The sequence below is a fragment of the Amblyomma mixtum genome, unplaced genomic scaffold (genome assembly GCF_055824585.1).
Source record: "Amblyomma mixtum isolate Tamu unplaced genomic scaffold, ASM5582458v1 scaffold_41, whole genome shotgun sequence".
Classification (NCBI taxonomy): Eukaryota; Metazoa; Arthropoda; class Arachnida; order Ixodida; family Ixodidae; genus Amblyomma; species Amblyomma mixtum.
Genome location: NW_028317738.1, coordinates 102,251 through 111,656, shown reverse-complemented (window position 1 = coordinate 111,656; position 9,406 = coordinate 102,251). Strand labels below are relative to the sequence as shown.

The 9,406-nt window shown below is 47.7% G+C and overlaps 1 pseudogene; it reads right to left on the bottom strand.

Annotated features, from left to right (window-relative positions):
• Nucleotides 1-373: 373 nt before the first annotated feature.
• LOC149324397 (uncharacterized) overlaps nucleotides 374-9,406 on the bottom strand; it is a 47,042-nt pseudogene continuing 38,009 nt past the window's right edge.

Genomic DNA, 9,406 nt, shown 5'->3' with positions numbered 1-9,406 from the left:
CCCAGGTGGTTGAAATTTCCGGAGCCCTTCACTACGGCGTCTCTCATAGCCTTAGTCGCTTTGAGACGTTAAACCCCACAAAACCAAACCAAACTGTCTTCTGTCAATTGTCAGACCAAAAGTTGACAATAAGGCAATTTTTCTCTACATGTGGTACACTGCAGGAAAGGCCCGACATGTGCATTTCGTCTTAAGATTTCACTGTACAGTATCCACTCTTCATGGCACGATACTTCACGGCGCTGTACAAAACGATGAAAAAAATGGAACACTAGCCCACCTTAAAGGGAATTCCAGGTTCTATCCGGCCGCCAAGCTGACTACCGTACTTCTACGAGGTTCGATCAGGGGTCTAACCAGCTCTACGAGACGGTCAAACCTGCACAATGACATGAGCAGAATGAAACACTTGGCTGTAAAATAAATATGACAATGGCATGAGCCACAAGCATTTTCTGCTGACAAATACCACATATGCGGAGCTGTATGGTCCTCCCAGCTACGATATCGACGAGTCGAAATGCACTTGCCCGCTATAGCGGCCGCTTATCAGTACGCATTTATTCTGCTAAAGCCGCGGCACCGCTGAACACCGCGGTTCCGTGTCTGCGCGACCAAGCCAGGAAAAGTGAAATAAAAGCAACAAACTTAGGCAACCGCTGTCAACTCTGGTCTTTTTCCGAGGACCACTCTCGAGCCTACCTACGCAGTGATTGCTTCACTGAAGTTAAGGATGCGAAGAGGTCAGTGCCTATGTAATACAAATGTTTGCGCGTGTGAACACGTTTTACATGTTAGGCCTGCTTCTTTATCCTAAACTTGGCATAAATTGTTCACATGTTACAGTCGCTCGAAAACAGCGCTTCTGAATTACCGCGAGTATCAGCATCTGCACCCGTCTAAGGCGTCAATGCGGCAACACCGCGACCACACGTGCGATGTAAGCAAGGAAGATATGCACTTGTACACTGTACTTTTCCACAGACATCCGGATGTACTGGAAGAAAACTGTTTCATCTCCATCTCTCATGCCCCGTACTAACGTGAAGTATACTCGCCCAGTTGACGCCGATCTCTTAAAATACGTCGCATAGGCTTGCGCCTACGCGCTGCTGCTGGACGATTGCGTCGGCAGCGACGAACTACGCGACTAATGGCCAGTTCACCCTGTTTGTGTTGGCCATGTAAGCAGTCAAAACCTCTACAGCAGGAAGTTGGCGAGAGCCGCTGACAAGAGCAAGAACTTCAAAACCCACTCCATGGCTATGCCGAAGTTCAGCCTATACTTCGCTCACAAGATGTTTGCAGGCAGAGCCCTCTCGTCCAATTAGGGCTGCAGGAGCACAAGAAAGTTCCTCGAATATTTGAGCAGTGTAGGACGATTAATCAAACAATAAACACATCACTTGAAAACATAGTTCGGACTGGTATATTTACATTGTATAGAGTGCTTCAATCACTAGTGACATTAACAGACAAAGCGCCGCAGGGGCACCTTGTGTAACGAGGTGTTGGTGCTTGGCGCCACCACGGACCCTTAGCCCCCATACTGAAGCTGTCATACGTACCGTGGCGATAGGCTGAAAGGTGGAGGGAAGAAACCTTGAACGGTGGCGGTCGAGGAAGTGGTCAATCCTCGGCCGATGGGCTTCTCGTCTGTCTACCAGGCGGGGAGTCCCGGGACCTTCCTCTGTGTATAAGGGTGAATCAGAGGCGACAAAGCATTGGGAACCCTTAGCCAGTACATGCCGTATGAAAAAATTTGCAAACAAATCTGATCGGCCCCCCAAAAAGGGGTCGCACCGATGCGAAAAAATTGATGCCACAGAAACCAGAAACGTTTCCGAAGTTTTTCATGGTTCACTCAAATGCAGATGAACCTGTAGCAAACTTGTCTGCATTTGTGATCGCCAACACCCTAAAGAACTGTGTAGGCAGAAACTACAAAGCAAAAAAGCAGCGAACCGGAGATCTCCTTGTAGAAATAAACACAAAAGAACAGAGCACCAAACTGATGTCTTTACAGAATCTTGAAGAAATGAGCGTACAGGTAACCCCGCACCGCACCCTCAACCACTCAAAGGGCGTCATATCCGAACATGAACTCCTGCAGAGTACCGGTGCTGAAATGGAAGAAGGACAAGCTGAACAAGGAGTAATAGCAGCCCGACGAATAACCATCCGGAGAAACAATGCTGAAATCAAGACAGAACACATCGTCCTAACTTTCAATAGCACAACTCTCCCTGATTCCATCCACGCCGCATACCTCCATTGTAAAATCCGCCCATACATACCGAATCCGAGATGATGTTTCAAGTGCCAGCGCTTTGGACACAGCATGGTGGCTTGCCAAGGTAAACCCACTTGTGTCACATGCGCAGAGGACGCACATACAGAGGAAAGATGCGAACGTACACCAAAATGCATCAACTGCAATGGCGCACATGGCGCGTACTCCAGGTCGTGCCCAGTCTGGAAAACAGAAAAACAAATCATAACTTTCAAGACCACAGAAAACCTGTCCTACCTTGAGGCAAAAAAACGCGTCTCTTTCCAACAGAAAGGGACATACTCCGAAGCGGTGACGCGGGGACCGCCGCCGTCTTCGGTTTCTGTCGGCACACAGGTCGATCCGAAGGACCTGGGGTCGACAACCAAGTCCCCACCACAGAAGGCAGTGACACAGTCCACAGGGGTTAAAAATTCGCGGGAAGACCACGCGATCCTCGCCGGAGGCCTTCAGGCCCCACTTTCAGCAGCGGAATCCTCGGCGACAGACACCCAGAACAGCTCTGCTGAACTGGACCTGTCGCCCCACCCCTCTAAGAAGGCAACTGCTGGCCCAAGAGACTCTGCCGCTGGAGCAGGGCCTGGTTCAGCGGTGCCAGCAAAAAAGACGAATGCGAAGGCCACGGGCCATCGCAACCATGAAGCATCCACCACGTACACCGTGGAGGAGATGGATGTCAGCGAAAGTCCGCTGACATCTAAAACACACGCATCCGCGGATTCTCCGCGGAAATCCGGCGCCACGAAAGTGGCGATGGATACAACTCCTAGTTCGCCACCGCTGCAGCGGCGGCGAGACTCCCTAGAGAAAAAAGGGAAACCACGAATCACTGCTCCTGAGAGTAAGTAACTTTCCCCAATCCCCAACTTATCACAATGGCGTATCTAATATAATGGAACTGTAGAGGTCTACACAGAAACTACACAGACATAACCGATATGCTCAAAACAATGGCACCTACAGCTGTGTGCCTGCAAGAAACGAACCTTGGGCCACAGCACACAAACATCTTAAAAAAATATATTTTCCTGAAAGACCGAGTACAAGCTAGCCGACTCTCAGGAGGCGTCGCTATCATTACGCAAAGCGATGTCCCTGCAAGAGAGGTATCATTAAAGACGAACTTAGAAGCAGTCGCAGTAAACATCATTAGCCATAAAACAATAACAATAATGCCACGCGCCTAACGCGCCGCGCGGCCTCCGCGCTGAATCGAAGACGACGACGAAGCGGCGGTGGACTCTCGCGGCGCGCTTGTTCTGTTTGGTGTCGTGGAAGCTGGCTCTAGAATTAAAAGAAGGCTCCCGCTCCCAGTCTTGGGTTCTTGCCGACGCCTACCTTCGCGGCTCCTCTGGTCGTGACACTGGTGGAGGTGCGGGGTAAGGTGAAGGCCCAGGAGGTGGGGCCGCGCGGCGCACGACGTCCGCGTACGTGACTGGCTGGACAGGAGTCGGGTACGGCGCGGGATCGTATGGGGTCGGTTGCGGCGCCGGCACAGCTGCAGCGTCTTGTGCCCTGAGTGCCTGCCGGACTTCCTCGCGGATAACGCTGGTGACGGAATCGACGCGAGGGGCAAAGGTGGCTTGAAGGTGCTGCAGCTCCTCGCGGACCACGGAACGGATTAGTTCGCGAAGGGAGTCCGGATTCGGCGTGGGTTCATGGTCGAACCGGTCCAACGTTGATAGAGTCGAAGTTTGACGCAGTTGCCGGTTCTGTGTACATACCACCTCACAACACAATTACCATGCATGACCTAGAAGAACTTCTGGGACAGTTGCCTGAGCCATATGTCATAATTGGGGATTTTAACGCACACTCCTCATTCCGGGGAAGTGAGCATACTGATTCCAGGGGTCAGCTCATCGAGGATTTTATTCTTTCAAATAGCATATGTTTAATGAACACAGGAAAAGCAACGTACTGCTGCCCCAGCTCTGGAAAAATGACCTGCCTAGATTAAGCGTTTGCATCACCATCGGTTTTTAATGATTTTATTTGGGATGTTTTAGATGACCACCGGAGAAGTGATCACCTACCTACGGTTTTAAAACTAACATCAGCTACATCCATTCTCCCTACGAAGCCACGGCGATCGAAAATTCACCTCGCCGATTGGGCACTTTTCAGAACGAAGGCCACACTAGAAAAAGAATATGCCGAAACCCTTACGATAGAAGAAATAAATGAAACATTTTTGGCATGCTTAACATCTGCAGCAATAGAAGCAATCCCACAAACATCTGAAATTGCACAAAAAATACATAAATGTTGGTGGTCAAATGAATGTACATTAGCTAAAAAGCAGCAAAACAAGGCTTGGGGCAACCTTCGCAGATATCCCACTGCAGGGAACTTGCTTACCTTCAAAAGGGCTAGAGCCAAAGCACGATACATTAGACGCAACGCAGAAAGGGCATCATGGCAACAGTACATATCCTCCATAAACAGCTCAATATCATCAAAGAAAATGTGGGGGCAATTGCGGAAATTCACTGGAAATTTTACTCCATTCACATTTCCAATGCTAACAACACCCGGTACTCAAACAACATAGAAGAACAGGCCAACATATTGGGTGAGCATTTTTCCACAGTTTCAAGCTCATCCAACTACACACAAACATTTCAAAAGCACAAAACAATAGAACAATAGAACAATAGAACAATAGAAAAACAAAAACTTCCCTTTGGAACATGCATACACGAAGACTACAATCAGCTTATTACAATGCAGGAAATAAACACAGTACTAACATCCGGTAAAATGACAGCACCAGGCCCAGACAATATACATTATGCCATGCTTGCTCACCTCTCTGAGACTGCCATAGAGGCTCTCCTAAAATTTTTCAATAAAATATGGATGAGTGGAGAAATCCCCCAAGCATGGAGATCAGCAATCATAGTACCCTTTCTAAAACCTGGCAAACCACCAACTAGTCCCACCAGCTACAGGCCAATATCACTCACTAGCTCTATAGCAAAATCATTCGAAAGCATACTAAACATCAGACTAACCTACATACTTCAGTCCCAGCAACTTTTAGATATACACCAGTGCGGTTTTAAAAAGACATGTTTCCCAACCGATCACCTCGTTCGCTTTGAGAACACAGTCAAATGGGAAGTGTGCATCCAAAACCAACACTGTATCGGGGTCTTCTTCGACCTAGAGAAGGCTTACGATACCACGTGGAGGTTCGGTATCCTCCGTGACCTAGCGGACCTAGGTATCCGCGGCAGGATGCGGAGCTGTTTGAGCGACTTCCTAAGCAACCGAACATTCAGAGTCCGCCTAGGTGCAACCTTCTCCAACACTTTTATTAAAAAAACTGGCGTACCCCAGCGGTGCATCCTCAGCACAACCTTATTCATCATCAAAATGAACTCCATGGGAAAAGTAATCCCAAAATTCATAATGTACTCAGTTTACGTAGACGACCTCCAAACAGCATGCACGTCATCCAGCATACCTACCTGTGAGCGGCAGATACAAATAACAATAAATAAAGTGGCTACCTGGGCAGATAGAAACGGATTTAGATTTTCCCCTCAGAAAACAGTAGCGGTTCTGTTCTCTTTGAGACGAGGCCTACAGGCCGGCCCCACACTATATCTAAACCAAACCCAATTACCTGTCTAACAAGAGCATAAATTTCTAGGGATAACTTTCGATAAAAAGCTCACTTTCTTGCCACATATAAACAGCTTAAAGAAAAAAGCTTCGCAGGCCCTCAATGTGCTAAATCTACTGTCAAGAAAACGCTGGGGGTCTGATAGGGCATGCCTATTACATATATATCGTTCTCTGGTTCGCTCTAAGATAGACTATGGGTGCATTGTATATGGCTCAGCAAGACAGTCCTACATAAAAGGACTGGATCCTATCCACAATCTTGGTTTAAGGTTCTCTTCCGGTGCTTACAGAACTTCACCAATAGCAAGTCTGTATGTGGAAACTAATGAGCCTTCCTTAGAAGATCAAAGAACTGCACTAACCTGTACTCCCCGCAGGGGGACGTCTGCAGCATGCGGACGTTGGAGAGTGGCGACACCACGGGGTATCCCGAGCATCCGCAGGGACATCCCCGCAGGGGGATGATGGTGAGCATGCGTCACCACGGACCCGAGCATCTGCGCATAGCCGTGCGTGGCATCGCCGTGTCCGGGGAAAAGGGGATCCTGGTGGTTGAGCCGATGCCGAGCGTTTCCCAGGCAGCACAAACCGTTGGCCCAATATTGGGAGTCTGTTGGCTATGTGTGGCCCTATACAGGACCAATGTTGCCTTCATTGTCCCCATATTGGCACTGCCACAATGTGCCATTTCCAACATTGGCCCTACTTGTCCGATGTTTTCCCCATATTGGCAATGCCGCTTAGTTACACCTCCAACGATGGCCCTACTTGTCCGATGTTTCCCCCATATTGGCAATGCCACTTAGTTACACCTCCAACGATGGCCCTAAATTTCTGCTGTCGTCCCCATATTGGCAGTGCCGCCTCATTACACCCGCTATGATGGCCCTACTTGTCCGCTGTTTTCCCTGTATTGGCAGTGCCGCTCCACGACACACCAAAGGATGTCCCTGTGATTATATGTGGTTATTTCTCTCAATCCGTTTTTTTTTTAATATTCGGACTTGTTTATTTATTTATTTTTTATGACCAACAACAGCGCTAGCGTCGAACTCTGACGCGAAATTACAATAAAAAGCGCGATGTAATTGATTGCGCGAAAGTGAGCAGAGGTCAGATTCATTCACGAAGGTATACGAATTTTGAAAAGCGGCGTCTTTTGTAATTATGGTATGCAAAAAAAAAGAAAGAGAGAAAGAGGTGCCACAATCAAGAAAATGAAATTTCGATTCGAGGAATGGTATAATAACGCACTAATTAACGTACTGCCTCGCATATCTCTCGCATACCTCGCATACCACAGCCCCCGATTATAGGTTGCCGGTTCAAATTCGTGTCTCAAGATATAGGCTCAACTTAACTAATAAGTTTATGCTGCACGAAACGCTGGATCGTATTACACAATCCGGAATACAATGCCTCACCCACAGGATGCTCACCCTAGAAAAAAACAAATAAATCGCTTTTTCCACTAGGTCACAAATTATTGCGTGGCGCATTTTGAGAAAAGAAACGATGTGAGTAAAACGGGATTTTGGTTTTATCGCAAATAAACAGTTGACGTGAACAACTTGCTGCGCATTTACTGCGTGAAGAAGCAGCAGACGAGAAAGAAAATGTAGATGTATGTTAAATTAAAAAAAATAATAAGGGAACAAACGGCTCTGCTTCCGGAAGCCGCGAAGCTAAGGTGGCTAGGTTTTTTTAATGTCGCAAATTGTTTTGTTATTCTGCTGTGCTTTTTGGGTATTCTATAACGACGGCTCTAGCATACGTTTTTGCTTTAAATTATCACGTTTATCAAATTAAAGATCGGAACTTTTTCCCGGTCGCATTTCCACTAGTTTTTTTTTTGCCTTTTCTTTGCGCGTATCCTTAATACCAATGAGCCATAACAGATGCATTGCTGATTAGCGCGCCGCGTCATTTCGAGCTAGCGCAGACACGCACGGGTGGGCCGCATGACGGCTTAGACCGACCTGCCTACACTGGTGTGTATAAAATGTAGGGTATTCGTCGCTCTAGAAGCGAATCATTGGATTATATTGATGAATGGTGTTGCTTGGACGTATGTCATATACTTTGTCCGCCACAAGTATCATATATGAAACACTCAAAGAACACGCATTGTTCCCGCTAATTTTATTTATTGTTTTATATTTCCGGTATTTTCATAGTAACACGTTTATCTCAGCTTCAACCAAAGAGGCACACGACCGCAGAGATTACGCTAATGTTTGGAGCCGTTTTGACGAAATTCATGCCCAAGCTCCACGTTTCCACTTCCAACATCTCCGCATTGTCGTTTCCTTGCCGCTTTTCACGTGCTCAACGCCTATGGCGCACCCTCCGGACATTCCGGAATTCTTTCACTCATTTCACCCCCCCCCTCCTCTCCACCCCCTTTTTGAAGTCCCATACATCCGCCTTTTGCCGGGCCGAGCCTCTTTGTTGGAAGAGCACTGGCCCTCACCATGCTAGGAGTTTTTTTTTCTTTGTGATTTTAGGTACACTGACCTTCTCTAACCTGTTTTCCCCTCGCGCCCAACTAAGCGCAACGCCGCTCATCCACCCTCCCTAGATTTTCTTCTACCCCTTTTCCAGCTGCCGTTTCTCTTGCTGCAGCAAATTCTCCGAAAAATATAAGAAACCTGTCCCATCGTGGTCTCCTCCTTTCCCGAACACTCGCCCAACGAGTATCGCCTGTAGCTAGCAAGGCGGCGAAAAGCCACACAACCAGCGTGCCGACGAAGCATGCGCGCTCAAGCTGACGCCGTTCGTTCTCGAGAATCCGCACCCGATACGATTTGACAATTATGACGGAATTCAGTAGCCTGGCCTGCAAGATTCTATTTGTGAGTACCACCATACTTTTATATTGAAATGTGTTCGGAAATGAATATGGTTCTTGGCGTAATTGCCGCTTTGAATCAGCGCCGACCTTTTTTTTCTCCGGCAGGAAACGAGAAAGCGACAAAGCACTGGCGCCAACTACTGAATGGCAACTTTCACAGCGAAATGTCTAGCGCAAAGGCATGCACAGAATGGTGAGAACTTTATTTTGCAGCTTTGAAAAAATGGATTTACCGAACGTTGACTATCTCTTCAATCACCGTGGCGGAGTGTTGTGTGGTCCTACTCATGTTGCGTTCATTACGACATTGGTCGGCTATCGTTTGTGCTACATGAGTACCAGAAGCGCTTATTCTTTCACTGCAGCAGTTTTCTGGCCGCGTGTAATATTCCCGTGCCGGGTGCCCTTGTCTAGGCCAGTCGCAGGCGTACGAGAAAAAGCGGAATTCCTGGTCCCAGCGAACTTTATCCATGTTGTCTCGGAATTAATCACCCATGGACTAACGGAAGAGTGATTTCGTGTGGTTTTCAAGTAAGATTTCCGTCTGCCCCGTTACATGCATGCCAAGCGGCATCGATAATATGCTTACTTTAAAAAAAGTGTATTCGGTCTCCTGCGTTCAG